Genomic DNA, 23,996 nt, shown 5'->3' on the forward strand with positions numbered 1-23,996 from the left:
TGTGTGTGGGGGGGGGGAGTGCGCGTGTGTGTGTGTGTGTGTGTCGCGGGGTCCTCTGTGGCGGATGTAATTTAAGTGTGCATGGCTTCATCATAGAGAGATGATGTGTATGGCAGAGGCCACCAACGATGGGGTGCGAGAGAGAAAATGCCCGTAGAGAGGGAAGAGAAGGTGTGCGCGCGTGAGAGGAGTCGACTTCGAGAGAACGTGTTTGTTTGAGAGACACCGAGGAAGACTACTATATATCGATGGTGCATGTAGGCGGGTATTAAACAAAGGGATGGTCTTATTGGTTTCCCAGATATAGCAGAAGAGTGAGAGGCGGGGGTAGCTAGAAGGAGATTGTTAAGTGTGAGTGTGTGTTTTACCCATCCAGGCGGAAGTTATGTGCACAAAAGAGGAGAACAATTCGATGTGGCGTTAGGATTGAGGGTAATTAACTACGTATGGAGACATAGAGACCTTGAACTTGCATGTGTGAGAGGTATACATGTATACGTGGGATGTGTGTGTGTGTGTGTGCGTGCGTGCATGATCAAGATAAAAGAAAGAAGACATAAGTCATAAGATCAACGACATGGGAGAGACGGATCGATATGACAATATGCATGCATGTGAGAATGCAGGGAAGAAGGCCCGACAATTGAGCATGTGTTTTTGTCTTTAAGAGATAGTGGCGTGGGCTGGAGCATACATCTATGGCAAGCAGAGGGAGTGAGGCGCAATGATTGTGCAAAAGAGACCAACCTATAAGTGCATATGTATGGAGAGACCTATATAGTGTGGGTGATAGGAAGCAAGACTCTGTGCGAGAAAGAAATGTTGACGGAGAAACTACAGATAGATACAGAGATGGAGATGCTAGCTAGAGGGACATCTGCTAGTTTGGGTGTTGGAGATGACCGTCGGGTGGTTCAAAGGGTGAAGTTATATATGTGTGTGAGAGGGCACTTGACTCCATGTAGAGAGAAACATATGTAGTGTGTGTGATAGGAATCAAGAGTGAGGGCGAGAAAGAAGGTTGATGGAGAAACAGATAAATAGAAAGATAAAGATGCTAGCTAGTGTGCGTTAGAGATAGCAGTCGAGTGGATCAGAAGGTTAGGTTATGTGTGTGGGTGTGAGAGAGATAGAGAGAGGGTGCGTGTGAGTCATATACAAATAGATATCAGAGAGAAATGAGATCCAGAGAGACAGAGTTTTGTGTCTGCGAGAGAGAAAGATATTTCACAATGAGAGTGATAGCTAGAGAGACATACGAGGGAACGCAAGATATCTCTAGGGAGAGAGGGTGTGTGTGAGTGACATACAAGAGAACAATGGAGAAATATGAGACCCTGGGAGACAGAGGTTGTGTTTGTGTGTGAGAAAGAGATATTGAAGAGGAAGAGTCATAGGTTCTCATATCTAAGGAGAGAAAGACATCTCTGTATGAGGGGTGTGCGAGTGGCACACATGGGAATAGTAGAGAGAAATGAGACCCTGGGAGACAAAGTTTTGTGTTTGTGTGAGAGAAAGAGATTCCACATGGAGAATCATAGTTAGAGACACATAGTAGGGAGCGAGATATACTTAGAGATGGAGTGATGAAGGTCGAGGGAGAGAGTACCGTCAGTGTGTTACGAAGATAAAAGATCATTGTCGACATACAGGTAGCATGAGAGATACCTGAGAGACGATGAACGCGTATAGGTCCAGAGAGATAGTCCTATATAAGCATGAGTGATAGCTATATGAGACGAATATCTGGATTAAAGGGGATTCAAATATTTAAACTGGAGATCACGACATTGATAATATCATAACGCAAATTGGTGTATCAAACATGCATATTCATTTGAATTTGGGCACACGTGTAATGTTATATAGTTTATCAATATTGGTGATCCATAGATTCTTCAATTACAAACAATGCATGGTTTATATGCAATTAATGTCTAAATAGGATTACACTATATGTTGCGTGTGTGAAACACATTATACATGTTTGAGAAGTAAAAAAACCCGCATGAAACACACATTAATTGGAGATAGTTAGCGAGGAATGCATACATTGGATTTCAACATAAAGTGGTTTCAAATATTTGAAAATCCAAATTGATGGATACAACCTTATGAATCTGGGATCATGCCATTTGTAAACCATATTTATGTATAAATGGTGTTGTGCTTTTGAAAGTATATATATAAAAAATGATGTATATAAAATGTAATTCCAATTGAAAATGGATCCCGCCCGAAAAAAAGAATACAAACGGGATTTGAATTGAGTTGGCACGGTAAACGTGCACTCTGCAAAATTTGAACGAAGCTGGGAAAGTCGCAGTAACCGCCCGAAACCAAAATCCGCGAGATGGAAATCACTACTGCCTATCCCTGTCACGCAAAACCTATCTGCTGGATTTCTATAGGTTTCGATAGGGGTAGGTTTGTAATTTCACCCAAACGCGCCTCTCACCCGGATTCATACACGGTGGGCGCCATAACACAGTGTGTCCTCGGCCGAAATCGACTCCCTCCCCGATTCATATTCATACACGATGGGCGCCAAAAACAAACTCTCGTTGGCAAATATTTTGTGTATGCGAGATTACCGTCCTATCCCTAACCGACTAGTGTTGTTGTGATGTAGTAGAAATTTGAAACGGGGGCTAAGTTTGTAAATTTCCTCGCATTTGAGACAAGCGCTCCCTGAATACATGGTTCCCCTTCCTCTCTACCTCCCTTTTCCCCATTCGTACTCCGTGGGCGCCAAAACACCCTCTCCACCCGACCCTCCTCCGTCCGCCGCCGTCCGCCACCCCATCCACCGTCGTCCTCCTCCACCATGCCAGAGCTGATACCCCGACGCCGCCGTCCATTACAAGAGATCGACCTCACTCATCCACGGCTGCGGACCGGGATCCTTGCATCCTGTCCTCTCGCTTCATCCCCGCCGTCGTCCACCTTGCCGGCGTCGCTCCTACGACCGTCTTGTCCACCGCGCCCCGCCGCCACCGTCTACCCTCCTAGATCTGCTTCCACGCCGCCGACAGCCATCGCTACCGCAGCACCGTCAAATTCTCAGCAGATGCGTACACGGCACCACACCAGAGGCGGTACTCTTTCGTATCTGCTCAACTTATTTATCGCAGCAAGAAAATAGATCGCCACTGCTTTACTCTGATTTCTTGTCTTGGTTGCGAAGTTGCCTTTGTCCGGTTTGCACCTTCAGATCTGCCATGGCACGCTCAACACTGTACTCCCAATGCTTATGGTTTTCCCCTTTTATATTCCACACTAGTTAAATCATAGTAGACTAAATTTCAAAATTGGGTCAGTCGATTTTTCAGAGCTCGCCGGAGTTTGCCGGTGCGATCGAAGGGGCTCGGGTGGTTGTGGGGCCTCGCCGAACGAAGAAAACTCGACGCGAGTGGGGGTTGGGGCGGGGGTGGGGGTGGGGGTGGCGGAGGAACACATGCGGTGGGGGCCGGTGGTCCGGCCGGCGGCCCGTGCGGTGTTTTGTATGGGAAGAATCAGAGACGAGGAAGAAGAAGGGTTAGGAGACGTAGGATCTTCATCCAACCGCCTGAAATGGTCGAGAGACAGTGGGGAGTTGCATTCTTAATGCGCTCTGGTTCATCATGTGTGGGCACTGCGCAACCAACATTTTATTATCCAAAATCTGCTTGCTCTTCTTTACCACGTTCCTCTTCCGTTCTTCTTTAATATGTACTCTCTCCATTCCTAAATACAAGTCTTTGTATAGATTCCACCATGGACTACATATTGAGCAAAATGAGTGAATCTACGCTCTAAAATGTATCTGGATACATCTATATGTGATCCATAGTGGAAATCTCTACCAAGACTTATATTTTGGAATGGAGGGAGTATGATAGTAGTAGAGTATGTTCCTTGTACTGAAGATGAGCAGGGACATTTGCAGTGTAGAGGTCTATACGGTGGGTTGTGATGAACACTTTGAGCCTCTTTGATTCGTAGGATCTTGTAAACATAGGAATAGGATTTGTAGTGGCCTGCCCACTTGAATCCTATAAGAATAGCAAGGAAATGCGGGGAGCTGTGTCGCCTTTAAGAGTTACACTGATATTAACAGTACCACACCTTCACTTGAAGAGAGCTGGTATCCGAAGCCTTTCTAGCCGTACCGGCAATACTAGCACATATATTCCAGCAAGTTCCACTTTGCTGATTTTACTCTGATGCTTAAGGTTTTCCCGTTATATCTACATTATGATTTGTGTAGCTGCTCTGTGCCGCACTAGCAGCAGTCCACTCTTGAAGCTAAACACTGCAATGACTTACAAAATTGGCACCAAGGCATTGAGTGCCATTCTGGATGCAATGAAACTCATACGCTCCCCACCTATTGATTCTTGTTCAGAATATGATCCTAATGACTATTCTAACCTCGGGGAGTCAAAGGCAGATGGCATGTCCTTTTCACCCATCAAGGTGCCTATTCTAATTTGTCAATGTTTTATTGATTGCGGGTATCTTGCATATGTTGTCTTGCATTTCTTCTACTTTGTTGCACCGCCATCTGCTTAGTTTACTCATCACATATGTCGAGATGCCATGCCCATCCATTATCAATACATATTCCATCTGTCATCATACCATGTTTTTCCACTCAAATGATGTTCTTGTGCATCAAACATCAAAAAGGAAGAGGGTGATTGCCGAACCTGAAGGAGCACCAGCAAAGTCCTTGAAAAACGTGGTGGTGCCGGAGAAATCAGACAGCACCCCACTTATATTGGCTATACAACCAGTGATACAAAACGTAGGACCGACTCCAGCAGACTGTACCCATACTTCACTGGCCACACCACTAGCCCCACCACACAGGACCTGCACTCCAGCAAAAGGTATACCGATTTCATTTGCCATAGCACCAGCTGTACCACAGAAAAGTCCCACTCTAGCAAAAACTATAGCAAGTCCACCGGCCGAAGACCTATCCCAACTGCAGAGACGGCCAATTCCTGCAGATTGGAACCCCATTCCATTTATTCCTAGTTTAAAAGACAATGCTTTCAATGTTGTTAGGGACTACGTGCATATATTCCCATCATGGGAAGATTATTGTGAAGACAAACACCATTTTCACATCTTCCTGTCCAACTTACGTGTAAGTGCTATTATTCATGGTTATTATTTTCCTTTTTTCTGCTGATTGAACACATCAATGATTTACATTACATTGTTGTAACTAGGAGAGGGTCAATCTGGATAGTCATGGTGAGCAAAGCATGCTTGTGCTTTTCAAGGAAGCATTGCAGCAGTATCGGTGTTACCTGAGGAAATCACACTTTGATGGCAAGACTATAAACGAATTTCCGGTGAAGTCTCATGTGCTAAATTTAGAAGACATTGAATGGAAAAACCTTGTTATGCACTGGTCTCGTTCCCAGGATGAGGTACCGTCTCTGAAATCACATGGCAATTTGAACTTCTACTTTTCCGCATGTGCCTTATGGATCTTTTTTGCAGGAAACATGCTCGAAGAAGAATTCCGGTTTGATAAGAATGACAGGATATCGCAAATATGCTGCCCGCTGCTTTGCTCTTGTTATTACCTATTGTCCTGTATCACTGTACTTGCATACATACCCGGTTAATTATGTGACAGCAGTATGCATGATAGCTTGCTTATCAATTGTTCGCTCCAAATTATCTGATCTGTATGAATGGTTACATTAGTGTAGAATATATCCAATGCCAATGTTTTTTAGCTCTGCATTGTTCTTGTAAGTACATGTTGTCCTTTATCAGTGTACTTATAATGACAGGTAGTTGTTCATGTACCATCACTCTGCAGCTTATTTTCCTTTGCCCTCCATTTTCTAAACATCGGATCTATATTTACTCTTACCATAAGGTTGGTACTGAAGAAGTTTAGTTGTGCATTTCTCTTGGCTGTACCTTTTGCCTGTATCACTGCACTTACATTTATAGCTACTTGGTTATGTAGCATCACTCTTCATCTTATCTTAAATACTCTCCATTTTTTCGTATATTATCACATCTATATTTACTCTTAACAAAATGTAGAATAAAGGCAATGCTTTTGAAGAAGATTCTGTGGCAAACTTCTTGAATTGCCCCCCCCCCCATCAGCATGGACAAGGCCTTTATAGAGTTTGTCTTCACCAATAATGTAAGTTTGTCCATCTCAAGCCTTCAAACTTTGTTGTATATATTTGGTTAGGCATGACTGCGACAGCTGTTTATTTTTGGTGTTTTCATCAAATTGCTTGTTTAAAGTTTATTATGTAGTTCATAAACAAAAGTTTGTCCTTTCTCAATTTAAGTTTTTAGTTGTACAACCAAGTTCCTTCTTCATACCATGTAAATTAAACTATATAGAGCAAGTGATCTTTTTTTGCACTGCATGTATGCTTCTGTTCTTCATCCGTAATCCAGTGGTGTGGTGAACCTACCCACTACAGCACAATCTCATATTCTGCAATGTCTTAACTATGAACAATGTCATATCATTCTACTATTATTTAAACCGTATCTTTATTTGCCTATCTAAAATGGTATTAATTGATAGCACAAACCATTGATACTTATGAGTTCTTGATCTGTAATCCAGTGGTGTCGTGAAGCTGCCAACTCCTTCACAATGTCATTTACTGCCATGTCTTGACCTGAACAATACCATATTGTGTTAATGCAATTTTAAACTATGTCACTTTATTCGTCAGTAAGAAATGTGATGAATTGTCAGCACTGATACTTTTATGTGCAAAACATGTCATCTGTCTGCTTGTTTATCTTTCAGAGTGAGGAAGATATAAGTGTTGAACAAGCATAGTCTCATCATCTTGCTCAGCTGCTTGCGCTGCAGCTCCCCAGCAGGGCTAACCTTTCTTGAACTCTATTGAAGTGTCGTCGATTTTGTATATTATTTTGTCGGCATGTTTATTTGCACTGGTGGCGATCTTTGATGCCCAGTGTATGTAATCTGCTGTCTGCTTGTGCTTTATTATCATAGTGGCGAACTTTGATGCCCAGTGGATGTAATATGCCGTAATTTCTTTTTTGTATAGTCTAGGTTTTTTCTTATTCACGATACTGCAGTTATTTTACTGTATATATATCCTGTCTTCGTAGTAAACCGGCCAAACCGTAAAATTACAGTACATAATCGGGCCGTCATGCAATCACGATGTAGGTTGGGCCTGAAACGTGTCGAACAGCTCACGGGCCGGCAGCATCCTGAAATGAACCCCGGCCCATGATTGTGCGAATCAAATCACGGGCTTTTAATAGGCCAAAATTGTCTCGGTCCTTGTTTGGCCCAATCAGATATCGGATGCGAGCAGGCCGGATGCAAACCGGGCCGTAGTTAGGCCCAACTATATGACAGGCTTTTAACAGGCCGAAATTAATATAGGGCCGAAATGTTAAATGGGCCCTTAACAGGCCAAAACTAATATCAGGCCGAATTACTAAGTGGGCCTTTAGCAACTAGGCCCAAAAGCATAATGTCCAGTTGACGGGCCGAATCTGATATGGGCCATAATTGAGCCCAAAGCCTCTTAAAGGGCCGGACCTAATCTGGGCCGTAATTTGGCCCAGACTGTGGTAGGCTTTTAACGGGCCGGATCTCATATGGGCCACTATTAGGCCTGGAGCGTGGCAGGCCATTAATGGACCGGATCAAATATGGGCCGGCATTTGGCCCAAAACATGGCAGCCAGTTAATGGGCCAGCCTACTAGGGTCCTCAAAATCTTGTGGGCCTACAGTTGGGCCGGCCCATTAATGTCGGTGAAATCTCGTGGGCCTTTAGCTGGGCCGGCCCATTATGATCCGCAAGAATCTTGTGCGCCTTTACCTGGGCCGGCCCATTATGGCACTCAAAAATCTTGTGGGCCTTTAACTGGGCCGTCCCAATATGGCCCGCAAAATCTTTTGGGCCTTTAGCTGGGCCAGCCCATTATGGTCCACAAAATCTCGTGGGCCTTTAGCTGGGCCGGCCCATTATGGTCCGCAAAATCTTGTGGGCCTTCAGTTGGGCCGGCCCATTTAAACTTGATGGGCCGGTCCACGTGTCAACTTATCATAGGCGCGTCTCGCCCATTGGATGAGTGACACCTGTGCCAATGCTGATTTTACACGTGGAAAATCCCCATTGGTCGGGGCTGCTAACGGGTTATCGGATCCAAAACCCGACCCGATAGCTTAACGGCGTTCTGTTACGGTGGATGCCACGTGTCGGTCACCCTTGACGAAAGCACTTCTGTGACGCGCGATTTATCGTCATGGAAGTGGACACTTCCGTGATGGTAATTTTGGTAATGTCATGGAACACTTCTACGACAACACAGGTATGACTATCTTGATTCTGTCATAAATTTGTCATGGATGTACATGCATGACAAAAAACGCGACCTACTGTGACAAACACGTATCATCATGGAAGTGTATTTTTTTGTAGTGATATCATTAAACTTTTGGATCCAATCGGTCCCTTACGGAATAGCGCATAAACTGGGGTTTAAGCTTCTATCACTCTCGCAACCCATCATTTAATTACTACTCCACAATGCATTCCCTTAGGCCCAAATATGGTGAAGTGTCATGTAGTCGACGTTCACATGACACCACTAAGGGAATCACAACATACATACTATCAAAATATCGAACACATATCAAGTTCACATGATTACTTGCAACATGATTTCTCCCGTGACCTCAGGAACAAAAGTAACTACTCACGAATGATAAACATGCTCATGATCAGAGGAGTATTAAATAGCATTTTGGATCTGAACATATAATCTTCCACCGAATAAACCATATAGTAATCAAATACAAGATGTAATCAACACTACTAGTCACCCACAAGCACCAATCTCTAGTTCGGGTAACAAGATTGAACACAAGAGATGAACTAGGGTTTGAGATGAGATGGTGTTGTTGAAGATGTTGATGGAGATTGCCCTCCCCAAGATGGGAGAGTTGTTGGTGATGATGACGACGGTGATTTCCCCCTCCAAGAGGGAATTTCCCCTAGTGGAATCGCTTCGCCAGAGGGAAAAAGTGCTCCTGCCCAAGTTCTGCCTCGAGGCGGCGGCGCTCCATCCGGAAAGTCCTCTCCTTATTTTTTTTTCTAGGTCAAAATGACCTGTATACCAGAAAATGGGCACCGGAGGTGGGCCTGGGTGAGCACAACCCACCAGGGCGTGCCCAGGTGGGTTGTGCCCACCTGGTGGGCCCCCTCTGGTAGTTATTTGCTTCAATAATTCGTATATATTCCATAAAAAATCCTCGTGAAGTTTCAGCTTGTTTGGAGTTGTGCAGAATAGGTAGACTGACGTAGCTTTTTCAGGTCTAGATTTCCAACTGCCAGAATTCTCCCTCTTTGTGTATACCTTGCATATTATGAGAGAAAAGGCATTAGAATTACTCCAAAAAACATTATTATGGATTAAAACATTATAAATAACAGTAAGAAAACATGATGCAAAATGGACGTATCAATATGTTTCTCGTTTATGGAGGTGACAAAGAGCTTGTCGTATATGGTTATGTCGATGCAAGCTTTGACACTGATCCGAATGACTCTAAGTAACAAACCGGATACATATTTATATTGAATGGTGGAGCTGTAAGTTGGTGCAGTTCCAAGAAGAGCGTCTTGGCGGGATCTACATGTGAAGCGGAGTACATAGCTGCTTCGGAAGCAGCAAATGAAGGAGTTTGGATGAAGGAGTTCATATCCGACCTAGGTGCAATACCTAGTGCATCGGGTCCAATGAAAATATTTTGTGAAAATACTGGAGCAATTACCTTGGCGAAGGAATCCAGATTTCACAAGAGAACCAAACACATCAAGATACGCTTCAATTCCATCCGCGATCAAGTCAAGGCGGGAGACATAGAGATTTGCAAAATACATACGGATCTGAATGTTGCAGACCCGTTGACTAAGCCTCTTCAACGAGCAAAACATGATTAGCACCAAGACTCCATGGGTGTTAGAATCATTACTATGTAATCTAGATTTTGACTCTAGTGCAAGTGGGAGACTGAAGGAAATATGCCCTAGAGGCAATAATAAAGTTGTTATTTATATTTCCTTATATCATGATAAATGTTTAGTATTCATGCTAGAATTTTATTAACCGGAAACTTAGTACATGTGTGAATACATAGACAAAACAGAGTGTCCCTAGTATGCCTCTACTTGACTAGCTCGTGGATCAAAGATGGTTATGTTTCCTGACCATAGACATGTGTTGTCATTTGATGAACGGGATCACATCATTAGAGAATGATGTGATGGAAAAGACCCATCCGTTAGCTTAGCATTATGACCGTTTAGTTTTATTGCTATTGCTTTCTTCATGACTTATACATATTCCTCTGACTATGAGATTATGCAACTCCTGAATACCGGAGGAACACCTTGTGTTCTATCAAACGTCACAACATAACTGGGTGATTATAAAGATACATGTGTCTCCTGATAACCCACAAGTATAGGGGATCGCAACAGTTTTCGAGGGTAGAGTACTCAACCAAAATTTATTGATTCGACACAAGGGGAGCCAAAGAATGTTCTCAAGTATTAGCAGTTGAGTTGTAAATTCAACCTTAATATCTGCAGCAAAGTGTTTAGTAGCAAGGTAATATGATAGTAGTGGTAACGGTAACAAAAGTAACGGAAGCAAAAGTAATATTTTTGGTGTTTTGTAGTGATTGTAACAGTAGCAACGGAAAGTAAATAAGCGAGAACCAATATAGGAAAAGCTCGTAGGCATTGGATCGGTGATGGATAATTATGCCGGATGCGGTTCATCATGTAACAGTCATAACATAGGGTGACAAAGAACTAGCTCCAATTCATCAATGTAATGTAGGCATGTATTCCGAATATAGTCATACGTGCTTATGGAAAAGAACTTGCATGACATCTTTTGTCCTACCCTCCCGTGGCAGTAGGGTCCTAATGGAAACTAAGGGATATTAAGGCCTCCTTTTAATAGAGAACCGGAACAAAGCATTAGCACATAGTGAATACATGAACTCCTCAAACTATGGTCATCACCGGGAGTGGTCCCAATTATTGTCACTTCGGGGTTGCCAGATCATAACACATAGTAGGTGACTATAGACATGCAAGATAGGATCAAGAACTCACATATATTCATGAAAACATAATAGGTTCAGATCTGAAATCATGGCACTGGGGCCCTAGTGACAAGCATTAAGCATAGCAAAGTCATAGCAACATCAATCTCAGAACATAGTGGATACTTGGGATCAAACCCTAACAAAACTAACTCGATTACATGATAGATCTCATCCAACCTATCACCGTCCAGCAAGCCTACGATGGAATTACTCACGCACGGTGGTGAGCATCATGAAATTGGTGATGGAGGGTGGTTGATGATGATGACGGCGACGAATCCCCCTCTCTGGAGCCCCGAATGGACTCCAGATCAGCCCTCCCGAGAGGTTTTAGGGTTTGGCGGCGGCTTCGTATCGTAAAACGTGATGATTTCTTCTCCTTGATTTTTTTCTCTCCGAAAGCAAATATATAGAGTTGGAGTTGGTGTCGAAGGAGCTCTAGGGGGCCCACGAGGTAGGGGGCGCACCCCCCACCCTCGTGGACATGGTGTGGGCCCCCTGGTCTTCATCTTTCGTGAGGATTTTTATTATTTTTAACTAGACGTCCTTGGAGTTTCAGGTCATTCCGAGAACTTTTGTTTCTGCACATAAATAACACATGTAAAGTCTGCTGAAAACAGCGTCAGTCTAGGTTAGTTCCATTCAAATCATGCAAGTTAGAGTCCAAAACAAGGGAAAAAGTGTTTGGAAAAGTAGATACCACAGAGACGTATCAACTCCCCCAAGCTTAAATCTTTGCTTGTCCTCAAGCAATTCAGTTGATAAACTGAAAGTGATAAAGAAAAACTTTTACAAACTCTGTTTGCTCTTGTTGTTGTAAATATGTAAAGCCAGCATTCAAGTTTTCAGCAAAGATCATGACTAACCACATTTGCAATAACTCTTAGGTCTCATGTTTACTCATATCAATAGCATAATCAACTAGCGAGCCATAATAATAAATCTCGGATGACAACACTTTCTCAAAACAATCATAATATGATATAACAAGATGGTATCTCGCTAGCCCTTTCTAAGACCGCAAAACATAAATGCAGAGCACCTTTAAAGATCAAGGACTGACTAGACATTGTAATTCATGGTAAAAGAGATCCAATCATAGTCGTACCCAATATAAATTAATAGTAATGAATGCAAATGACAGTTGTGCTCTCCAGCTAGTGCTTTTAATAAGTGGGTGATGACTCAACATAAAAGTAAATAGATAGGCCCTTTGTAGAGGGAAGCAGGGATTTGTAGAGGTGCCAGAGCTCGGTTTTGAAATAGAGATAAATAATATTTTGAGCGGCATACTTTCATTGTCAACATAACAACTAAGAGATGACGATATCTTCCATGCTACACACATTATAGGCGGTTCCCAAACAGAATTGTAAAGTTTATACTCCCCCTCCACCAACAAGCATCAATCCATGACTTGCTCGAAACAACGAGTGTCTCCAACTAGCAACAGTCCCAGGGGGAGTTTTGTTTGCAATTAATTTTGATTTAGTTTGCATAAAGCATGGGACTGGGCATCCCATTAACCATCCATTTTCTCGTGAATGAGGAGCGGAGTCCACTCCTCTTGAGAATAACCCGCCTAACATGGAACATAAGGGAAGCCCTAGTTGATACATGAGCTATTCGAGCATACAAAACAGAATGTTAATTTGAAGGTTTAGAGTTTGGCACATACAAATTTACTTGGAACGGTAGGTAGATACCACATATAGGAAGGTATAGTGGACTCATATGGAATAACTTTGGGGTTTAAGGGATTGGATGCACAAGCAGTATTCCCGCTTAGTACAAGTGAAGGCTAGCAAAAGACTGGGAAGCGACCAACTAGAGAGCGACAACAGTCATGAACATGCATTAAAATCAATAAACATTGGATGCAAGCATGAGTAGGATATGATCCACCATGAAAATAAATATCATGAAGCTATGTTGATTTTGTTTCAACTACATGCATGAACATGTGCCAAGTCAAGTCACTTAAATCATTCAAAGGAGGATACCACCCCACTATACCACATAACAACCATTTTAATAGCATGTTGGCACGCAAGGTGAACAATTATAACTCATAGTTAATCAAGCATGGCACGAGCAACTATGATCTCTAATTGTCATTGCAAACATGTTTCATAATAAGCTGAATCAAGAACGATGAACTCATCATATTTACAAAAACAAGAGAGGTCGAGTTCATACCACCTTTTCTCATCTCAGTCAGTCCATCATATATCATCATAATTGCCTTTCACTTGCACGACCGAACGAAGTGAATAATAATAAGAGTGCACGTGCATTGGACTAAGCTGGAATCTGCGAGCATTCAATAAACAGGAGAAGACAAGGTAATATGGGCTCTTGGTTAAATCAACAATAATGCGTATAAGAGCCACTTCAACAATTTAATCATGGTCTTCTCCTACCGACCCCCAAAGAAAAGAAAAGAAATAAAAATTATTTACACAGGAAAGCTCCCAACAAGCAAAAGAAGAACAGGAAATATTTTTGGGTTTTCTTTTTAATTATTACTACTACAGCAAGAAAAGTAAACTACTACTATTTTTTTGGTTTTTCTTAAGGTTTAACAAACACACAAGAAGAAAGCAGGAAAAAGAAAATAAACTAGCATGGATATTACAGTGAAAAAGTATGAGCACCGACATCTAGCAATGAGTGTGTGTGAACATAAATGTAATGTTGGTGAGAAATACGTACTCCCCCAAGCTTAGGATTTTGGCCTAAGTTGGTTCATTGCCAGGGATGGCCTGGCGGATATCCGTAGGTGTAGCTGGGGTCGTACTGCGATGAAGAGGACTCTGACTGCCACTGGCTGGCAGCCATCTCCGGATCCCAAGAATAAACAGACTGTCGTGGAGACTCATATTGTGGTTCTGGCTCCGGGATTGGTGTAGGGTTCCGGTAGGCTTGAACGGCCGCCCACGGAACGAGATAAGGACCTTCAGACAAATTAAACAAAGAAGGAGCAGGCAAAGTAATAGTCTCAGGATGATGTTTATTAAAGAATAATTTATATTTAAGCTCCCCTTCCCTGCCCTTAATAATAAAGTCATGCGCTAGCATACTCTTATAATCTAAATAAGCACTAGGCAGCAATTTTTCTTCTTTCTCATAGAGTCTAATAGGTATGTTAAAATGTGCAGCTAGGCGTGAAGCATAAATACCTCCAAAGATGGGGCCCTTTGTACGGTTCAAACTTAACCGTTTAGCAATAATTCCGCCCATACTAACAGTGTTATCGCGGAATAAACCATGGAACAAAATGATAATATCAGGAACACTAAGGTTCCCACAGTTTCCGCGACCAATCAAGCAATGACTAGCAAATATGGCAAAGTAGCGTAAGACAGGAAAATGTATGCTAGTGATTCTTGCATCGGAAACCTTCCTGGTTTCCCCCACAGTGATGGTGTCAATAAATTCTTCCACATCTTTACGGTGTGGTTCATCTAAGGTACCCTCAAAGGGTATTTTGCAAACCTTGCAAAATTCAGCTAATGGCATTTTCTCAACAATATCATATAAATGAAACTCTACTGAAGGAGGTGATTCCTTAGGAAAATAGTAGAAGTTTTGCACAAAAGTATTAGTGAGTAAGAGATACTGATGACGTTGGTCACGGAGGAAGTCGGTGAGGCCGGCATTCTCAGCCAATGAATAAAAATCCTCATAAATCCTGGCTTGTCTCAAGAAGTCATCGGAAGGCCATTCACACGGCCGGACCTCCACGGTACGAGGCAAATTATATTTGGGCCTCTGTGCTTCTTCATTTTGCTTTTCCTTCGAGCTTCGGCTCGATGAGCCCCTCAAAAGTATCTTCATCATTTTCTGAAATATTCTAAAAATTTTAGTAACTTCAAACAAAAGCGAACCAAGCTCAACAAAATTGATAGCAACTACTCCTACAAGTGTCTAGAGCCTATATCAAGCATTAGAACTACTTGGAACCATATAAATTTGACATGCAAGCTCAAGAACATGGTCACCTAGGCAGCACAAATTTGCATTGAATAAAGCACTAGAACAAAAACTAATTGGACCAATGGAGGAGTCACATACCAAGGAACAATCTCCCAAAGTAGTTTTGTGAGAGGTGCTTTGAGCAAGGAGATAGAAAATTGCAGCAAAATGAGCTAGAACTCGTGCTTGAGCTGGATATTCGTGTTTGTGGGAGGAAGAAGAAGTGGATGGGTGCAGGAATAAGTGGAGGAGGGCCACCGTGGGCCGACGAGGCAGGGGGCGTGCCCTGGGGGGTAGGGTGCGCCCTCCACCCTCGTGGCCAGGTGGTTCACCCCCCTGCTGTGTTCTCAGTTCCATAAATCCTCAAATATTCTAGAAAAAATCATATTTCATTTTCAGGGCATTTGGAGAACTTTTATTTTTGGGGTATTTTTATATTGCATGGATAAATCAGAAAACAGACAGGAAATACTATTTTTACTTTATTTCAACTAAATAACAGAAAGTAGAAAGAGGGTACAGAAGGTTGTGCCTGCTAGTTTCATCCATCTCATGCTCATCAAAAGGAATCCACTAACAAGGTTGATCAGGTCTTGTTAATAAACTCATTCCGAATAACATGAAACCGGAGAAATTTTGAATAACACTATGTTACCTCAACGGGGATATGCACATCCCCAATAATAATAATATCATATTTCTTCTTGATAGTAGGAAGAGGAAATTCAAAACCTCCAAATATAATCGATGGAATTTTTCCAATAGAGTTGATACTGTGGACTTGAGGTTGTTTCCTTGGAAAGTGTACCGTATGCTCATTACCATTAACATGAAAAGTGACATTGCCTTTGTTGCAATCAATAACAGCACCTGCAGTATTCAGAAAAGGTCTTCCAAGAATAATAGACATACTATCGTCCTCAGGAATATCAAGAATAACAAAGTCCGTTAACATAGTAACGTTTGCAACCACAATAGGCACATCCTCACAAATACCGGCAGGTATAGCGGTTGATTTATCAGCCATTTGCAAAGATATTTCAGTAGGTGTCAACTTATTCAAATCAAGTCTACGATATAAAGAGAGGGGCATAACACTAACACCGGCTCCAAGATCACATAAAGCAGTTTTAACATAGTTTCTTTTAATGGAGCATGGTATAGTAGGTACTCCTGGATCTCCAAGTTTCTTTGGTATTCCACCCTTAAAAGTATAATTATCAAGCATGGTGGAAATCTCAGCTTCCGGTATCTTTCTTTTATTAGTAACATAATCTTTCATAGATTTAGCATAAGGATTCATTTTGAGCATATCAGTCAATCGCATACGCAAAAAGATAGGTCTAATCATTTCAGCAAAGCGCTCAAAATCCTCATCATCCTTTTTCTTGGATGATTTGGGAGGAAAGGGCATGGGTTTCTGAACCCATGGTTCCCTTTCTTTACCATGTTTCCTAGCAACAAAGTCTCTCTTATCATAACGTTGATTCTTTGATTGTGGGTTATCAAGATCAACAGCAGGTTAAATTTCTACATCATTATCATTACTAGGTTGAGCATCATCATGAACATCATCATTAACATTTTCACTAGGTTCATGTTCATTACCAGATTGTGTTTCAGCATCACACATAGAGATATCATTTGGATTCTCAGGTGGTTCAGCAATAGGTTCACTAGAAGTTTGCAAGGTCCTATCATTTTTCTTTTTCTTCCTTTTAGAAGAACTAGGTACATCAATATTATTTCTCTGAGAATCTTGCTCAATTCTCTTAGGGTGTCCTTCAGGATACAAAGGTTCCTAAGTCATTCTACCAGTTCTAGTAGCCACTCTAACAGCATAATCATTTTTCTTACTATTCATTTCATTGAGCAAATCATTTTGAGCTTTAAGTACTTGTTCTACTTAAGTGGTAACCATAGAAGCATGTTTGCTAACAAGTTTAAGTTCACCTCTAATATTAGCCATATAGTCACCCAAGTGTTTAATCATATAAGCATTTTGTTTTAATTGTCTACCAAAATAAGCATTGAAATTTACCTTTACTACATGTGTCGGGTTATCAAGATCATGAGGTTCTTCAATAGGTAATGGATTAAGATCATATGTTTCTTCAACAGGCGGTAGATTAAGACCATGTATTTCTTCAATAGGAGGTAAAATCTTAACATCTTCAGCTTTAATATCTTTTTCTTTCATAGATTTCTTTGCCTCTTGCATATCTTCAGGACTGAGAAATAGAACACCTCTCTTCTTCGGAGTTGGTTTAGGAATAGGCTCAGTAGTTGGAGCAGGAGTTGGCTCAGGAAGTGCCCAATTATTTTCACTTGTCAACATATTATTCAATAGAATTTCAGCTTCATCTGGTGTTCTTTCCCTGAAAACAGAACCAGCACAACTATTGAGGTAATCTCTGGAAGCATCGGTTAGTCCATTATAAAAGATATCAAGTATTTCATTTTTCTTAAGAGGATGATCAGGCAAAGCATTAAGTAACTTGAGAAGCCTCCCCCAAGCTTGTGGGAGACTTTCTTCTTCAATTTGCACAAAGTTGTATATTTCCTTTAAAGCAGCTTGTTTCTTATGAGCAGGGAAATATTTAGCAGAGAAGTAATAAATCATATCCTGGGGACTACGCACACAACCAGGATCAAGAGAATTAAACCATATCTTAGCATCACCCTTTAATGAGAATGGAAATATTTTAAGGATTAAAAGTAGCGAGATCTCTCATCATTAGTGAACAGGGTGGCTATATCATTTAATTTAGTAAGATGTGCCACGACAGTTTCAGATTCATAGCCATGAAAAGGATCAAATTCAACCAAAGTAATTATATCAGGATCAACAGAGAATTCATAATCCTTATCGGCAACACAAATAGGTGAAGTAGCAAAAGCAGGGTCAGGCCTCATTCTATCTTTAAGAGATTGCTTATTCCATTCAGCTAATAACCTCTTGAGTTCATATCTATCTTTACAAGCTAAAATAGTTGCAGAAGCTTCCATATCAAAAACATAACCCTCAGGAATAACAAGCCTATCTTCAACATCACTTTCATCACTATAATCAGTTTCAATAATTTCTTTCTCTCTATCCCTAGCAATTTGTTCATCAAGAAATTCACTAAGGGGCACAGTAGTATCAAGCATAGAAGTAGTTTCATCATAAGTATCATGCATAGTAGAAGTGGCATCATCAATAACATGTGACATATTAGAACGAATAGCAGAAGCAGGTTTAGGTGTCGCAAGCTTACTCAAAATAGAAGGTGAATCAAGTGCAGAGCTAGATGGCAGTTCCTTACCTCCCCTCGTAGTTGAGGGATAAATTGTTGTCTTAGCATCTTTCAAGTTCTTCATAGTGACCAGCAGATATAAATACCAAGTGACTCAAAGAATAGAGCTATGCTCCCTGGCAATGGCGAGAGAAAATAGTCTTGATAACCCACAAGTATAGGGGATCGCAACAGTTTTCGAGGGTAGAGTATTCAACCCAAATTTATTGATTCGATACAAGGGGAGCCAAAGAATATTCTCAAGTATTAGCAGTTGAGTTCTCAATTCAACCACACCTGGAAACTTAATATCTGCAGCAAAGTGTTTAGTAGCAAGGTAATATGATAGTAGTGGTAACGGTAACAAAAGTAACGGAAGCAAAAGTAATATTTTTGGTGTTTTGTAGTGATTGTAACAGTAGCAATGGAAAGTAAATAAGCGAGAACCAATATAGGAAAATCTCGTATGCATTGGATCGGTGATGGATAATTATGTCGGATGCGGTTCATCATGTAACAGTCATAACATAGGGTGACAAAGAACTAGCTCCAATTCATCAATGTAATGTAGGCATGTATTCCGAATATAGTCATACGTGATTATGGAAAATAATTTGCATGACATCTTTTGTCCTACCCTCCCGTGGCAGCGGGGTCCTAATGGAAACTAAGGGATATTAAGGCCTCTTTTTAATAGAGAACCGGAACAAAGCATTAGCACATAGCGAATACATGAACTCCTCAAACTATGGTCATCACCGGGAGTGGTCCCGATTATTGTCACTTCGGGGTTGCCGGATCATAACACATAGTAGGTGACTATAGACTTGCAAGATAGGATCAAGAACTCACATATATTCATGAAAACATAATAGGTTCAGATCTGAAATCATGGCACTCGGGCCCTAGTGACAAGCATTAAGCATAGCAAAGTCATAGCAACATCAATCTCAGAACATAGTGGATACTAGGGATCAAGCCCTAACAAAACTAACTCGATTACATGAAATATCTCATCCAACCCATCACCGTCCAGCAAGCCTACGATGGAATTACTCACGCACGGCGGTGAGCATCATGAAATTGGTGATGGAGGGTGGTTGATGATGACGACGGCGACGAATCCCCCTCTCTGGAGCCCCGAACGGACTCCAGATCAGCCCTCCCGAGAGGTTTTAGGGCTTCGCGGCGGCTCCGTATCGTAAAACGCGATGATTTCTTCTCCTTGATTTTTTTTCTCTCCGAAAGCAAATATATAGAGTTGGAGTTGGCGTCAGAGGAGCTCCAGGGGGCCCATGAGGTAAGGGGCGCGCCCTAGGGGGGGCGCCCCCCACCCTCGTGGACAGGGTGTGGGCCCCCTAGTCTTCATCTTTGGCAAGGATTTTTTATTATTTTTAACTAGACATGCCGTGGAGTTTCAGGTCATTCCGAGAACTTTTGTTTCTGCACATAAATAACACCATGGAAAGTCTGCTGAAAACAGCGTCAGTCTGGGTTAGTTCCATTCAAGTCATGCAAGTTAGAGTCCAAAACAAGGGCAAAAGTGTTTGCAAAAGTAGATACGATGGAGACGTATCATCTCCGAAGGTGTTTGTTGAGTTGTCATAGATCGAGATTAGGATTTGTCACTCTGAGTATCGGAGAGGTATCTCTGGGTCCTCTCGGTAATGCACATCACTATAAGCCTTGCAAGCAATGTGACTAATGAGTTAGTTGCGGGATGATGCATTTTGGAATGAGTAAAGAGACTTGCTGGTAACGATATTGAACTAGATATGATGATACCGACGATAGAATCTCGGGCAAGTAACATACCGATGACAAAGGGAATAACATACGGTTTGACCGATAAAGATCTTCGTAGAATATGTAGGAGCCAATATGAGCATCTAGGTTCCGCTATTGGTTATTGACCAGAGATGTGTTTCGGTCATGTCTACATAGTTCTCGAACCCGTAGGGTCCGCACGCTTAACGTTCAATGACGATTTGTATTATGAGTTATGTGTTTTGGTGACCGAAGTTTGTTCGAAGTCCCGGATGAGATCACGTACATGATGAGGACTCTCGAAATGGTCGAGAGGTAAATATTGATATATTGGAAGGCTATATATACGGACACCAGAATGGTTCTGATAAGGTTTGGGGATTTATCGCTGTACCGGGAGGCTATCGGAACCCCCCGAGAAAGTTAATGGGCCTAATGGACCATAGTGAAGGAGAGGAGGCAGGCCAGGGGAGGAGGCGCGTGCCCCCCCTTGCCCAATTCGAATTGGACAAGGGGGTGGGGGCGCGGCCCCCCTCTTTCCTTCTCCCTCCCTCTCCCTTCCCCTTTCCCCCTCTCTATTGGAAGGAAAGGGGGGCGAATCCTACTAGGAACGAAGTCCTAGTAGGACTCCCCCCTCTTGGCGCGCCCCCCTTGGGCCGGCCTCCTCCTCCCCCCTCCTTTATATACGTGGGCAGGGGGCACCCCAAAGGCACAATAGTTGTTTCTTAGCCGTGAGCGGTGCCCCCCTCCACAGTTTACTCCTTCGGTCATAGCATCATAGTGCTTAAGCGAAGCCCTGCGCGGATCACATCACCAACACCATCGCGACGCCGTCGTGCTGACGGAACTCTCCCTCGACCCTCTACTGGATCAAGAGTTCGAGGGACGTCATCGAGTTGAATGTGTGCTGAACACGGAGGTGCCGTACGTTCGGTACTTGGATCGGTTGGATCGTGAAGACGTTCGACTACATCAACCGCGTTAATATAACGCTTCCGCTTTAGTTCTACGAGGGTACGTGGACACACTCTCCCCGTCTCGTTACTATGAATCTCCTAGATAGATCTTGCGTGATCGTAGGAAATTTTTTGAAATTGCATGCTACGTTCCCCAACAGCGACGTCTTCGCACGTTCGTAGTCGGATCATCAAAGTCGACTCCCACAGAAAACGATAGCTATCTCATCGAAACATCGGGACACATTCGCCTCTATCATGCACACATAAAAGCAAATACTTGCACCCAACGCGGGCAAGAGGGTTGTCAATCCCCTTGAACTCATTACTTGCAAGGATCAAATCTTGTATAGGTAGATTGATAAATTGGGAAACAAAATAAAAATAAATAAATTGCAGCAAAGTATTTTTTAGCTTTTATAATATGATAAAAGTAGACCCGGGGGCCATAGTTTTCACTAGTGGCTTCTCTTTTGAAAACATAGCATATAGTGGGTGAACAAATTACTGTTGGAAAATTGATAGAAAATCGCATAGTTATGACGTATTCATAGCAATGATCATGTATATAGATATCACGTCCGAGACAAGTAGACCGACTCATGCGTGCATCTACTACTATTACTCCACCAATCGACAGCTACCCAGCATGCATCTCTGGTATTAAGTTCATGATAAACAAAGTAACGCCTTAAGCAAGATGACATGTGTAATATCCAGATAATTAAGCTGCAATAATCCCATACTAACGATGCCATGTCATCACAATTAATTTTGCTAAACCTCACTTTGATCCAAACTACTAGTAAAATAGAATTCGAAAAGATCAACCATGCGCGATGAATTTGATAAAATTTGTCTAAAATAGCTCCAAACATGAATACAAAATTAAACATTTACAGCCAACAAAACTACAAACTGATCGTCTAAGTGGAACCACAACGGCGATGCGCATCTTTTTTGTGTGGAGCCTATCTCGAATAGAAGGACAATCGTTAGATTATAAGGGACTAAGTGGAGGAGATTCTAGGAGGTACTAGATGAGACCACGTATCAACGCATGTACTAGTTTGCATCATCCGAGCCCACCATGTTCACTGACTCACTTTTACGCTTGACTCAGCATGCTTCACTGGGAAAAGCCCATTCAAATGCTCCTAGGCGACCTTGCTAATGAGTGCTTTATGTCGGATTTCGGGTTCCAGCAAACCCTTGAGGTTCGAACTCTGGGGTGCGCGCGGGGATTACTCTTCCTACCTACCTGCACCCCTCCGCCTCGCAAAGATCAAAGCAAAATGAAAGAACAGCACAAGAGATACAGGGTTTATACTAGTTCGGGCCACCGTTGTGGTGTAATACCCTACTCTAGTTTGTGGTGTGGTGGATTGCCTCTTGGGCTGATGATGATGAACAATACAAGGGAGAACAGCCTCGCGAGGGTCTGCTCTTGGCTGGGCGATGAACTGCTAGGAGGAGTTCAACCGCCCTTCCCTCTCTCTCTGATTATCTGCTTGCCCAAATTCTGGATGCTGGGTTCCCTGATTCTCGATCCTAGATGCCTCTACCCTGGAGGTGGCTAGCCCTATTTATAGGCAAGGGCCCTGGGCCTCTTCCCAAATATTGAGCGGGAAGGGCGCCAACAGTTGGCCATTTTGAAGGGAAACATCTGGTACACTTATCCTGACTAAAGTTGGTCCTCGCCTGCCAAAGGCTCTGGTGGTGACGCCGTCCTGGGCTCCACGATGACTTCCTCCCCACCGTTGGACTGGTCTTGGTCTTGTTGCACCGAAATGGATGCTTTTGCTTGATACTCTCGCCTGTGCTTGCTCCCTTTGCACCAAAGAGGAAAGGAGGACACTGCGCGGGCTGGCGCCCCTGGTCGTCATGGCTTGCGTCATGGGCACCTCGTGAGGTACCCTGCCTTGAACTCTCCACCTCCTCGTGAGCTAGCCTGATGAGGCCGCGCCTGAGGAAGCTCCGCGTCGTCCGCCCCGCGAGGCTTGGCCCCTCGTGAGGGTCTTGGGTCTTGTGCTTGAGGAAGATGGGCCGTGTTGGGCCCCCTTTGAGCCACGCCGCAGGCCACAGGCAGGCAAGTCTGGGGACCCCCGTTCCCAGAACGCCGACAGTAGCCCCCGGGCCCAAGGCGCGCCCGAACTTAGATGTGCAGAGAGGCGAAAGGGCAAGGGCGAAGCGCCACGGGCCCTAACAGCCTGCGGCCTTGGGCGCCGCGTGGTGGTTGATTGGACTGGAGCCTTCAGCAACCGCGCAGGTTGATAAAGGAGCGGCATCTGCCTAGGCTTTGCTTTTCACTTTCTCCGGTTGCTGCTCAGATCCCCTTTCTCGCACCTCTCCTCTCTTCCTCCAAATTTCCAGATCTGCTTCATCTGCTTGACCTAGGCAGCCATGGCGCCTCATCAGTCTCCGGCCGAAGCTTGGTACTCGTCTGCTCTGGACTCGCCGAACGTGTCTGAGGTGGGTTTTGCCCGGTTGCGCCGGATGGCGGCAGCGCAAGGCATCGATGGGGCGAGGGTGTTCAAGGCCGACTCCGCCACCCCCGAAGGCCGAGGAAGCACCTTTTATCCTCTCTTTGTAAGATCCATTGCTACTGGCCTTGTGCCTCCCTTCTCCGAGTTCTTCTCCGTCCTCCACCATTACAACTTGTAGGCTCTTCATCTCCACCCCAACTCCATCCTTCTCCTGGCGATCTTTGCCTATTACTGCGAGGCTCACGTAGGGATGCAGCCCTCAGTGGCCCTGTTGCGCCACTACTTCTCCCTCCGGGTCACTCGCGGTTCTCCTTCCGCGTGCACGAGCTTCGTCGCGTATGGTGGCACCATTGCCATTTCGAAGCCCGGGAA

The sequence above is a fragment of the Triticum dicoccoides genome, chromosome 7A, assembly GCF_002162155.2.
Source record: "Triticum dicoccoides isolate Atlit2015 ecotype Zavitan chromosome 7A, WEW_v2.0, whole genome shotgun sequence".
In the NCBI taxonomy this organism is placed as follows: Eukaryota; Viridiplantae; Streptophyta; class Magnoliopsida; order Poales; family Poaceae; genus Triticum; species Triticum dicoccoides.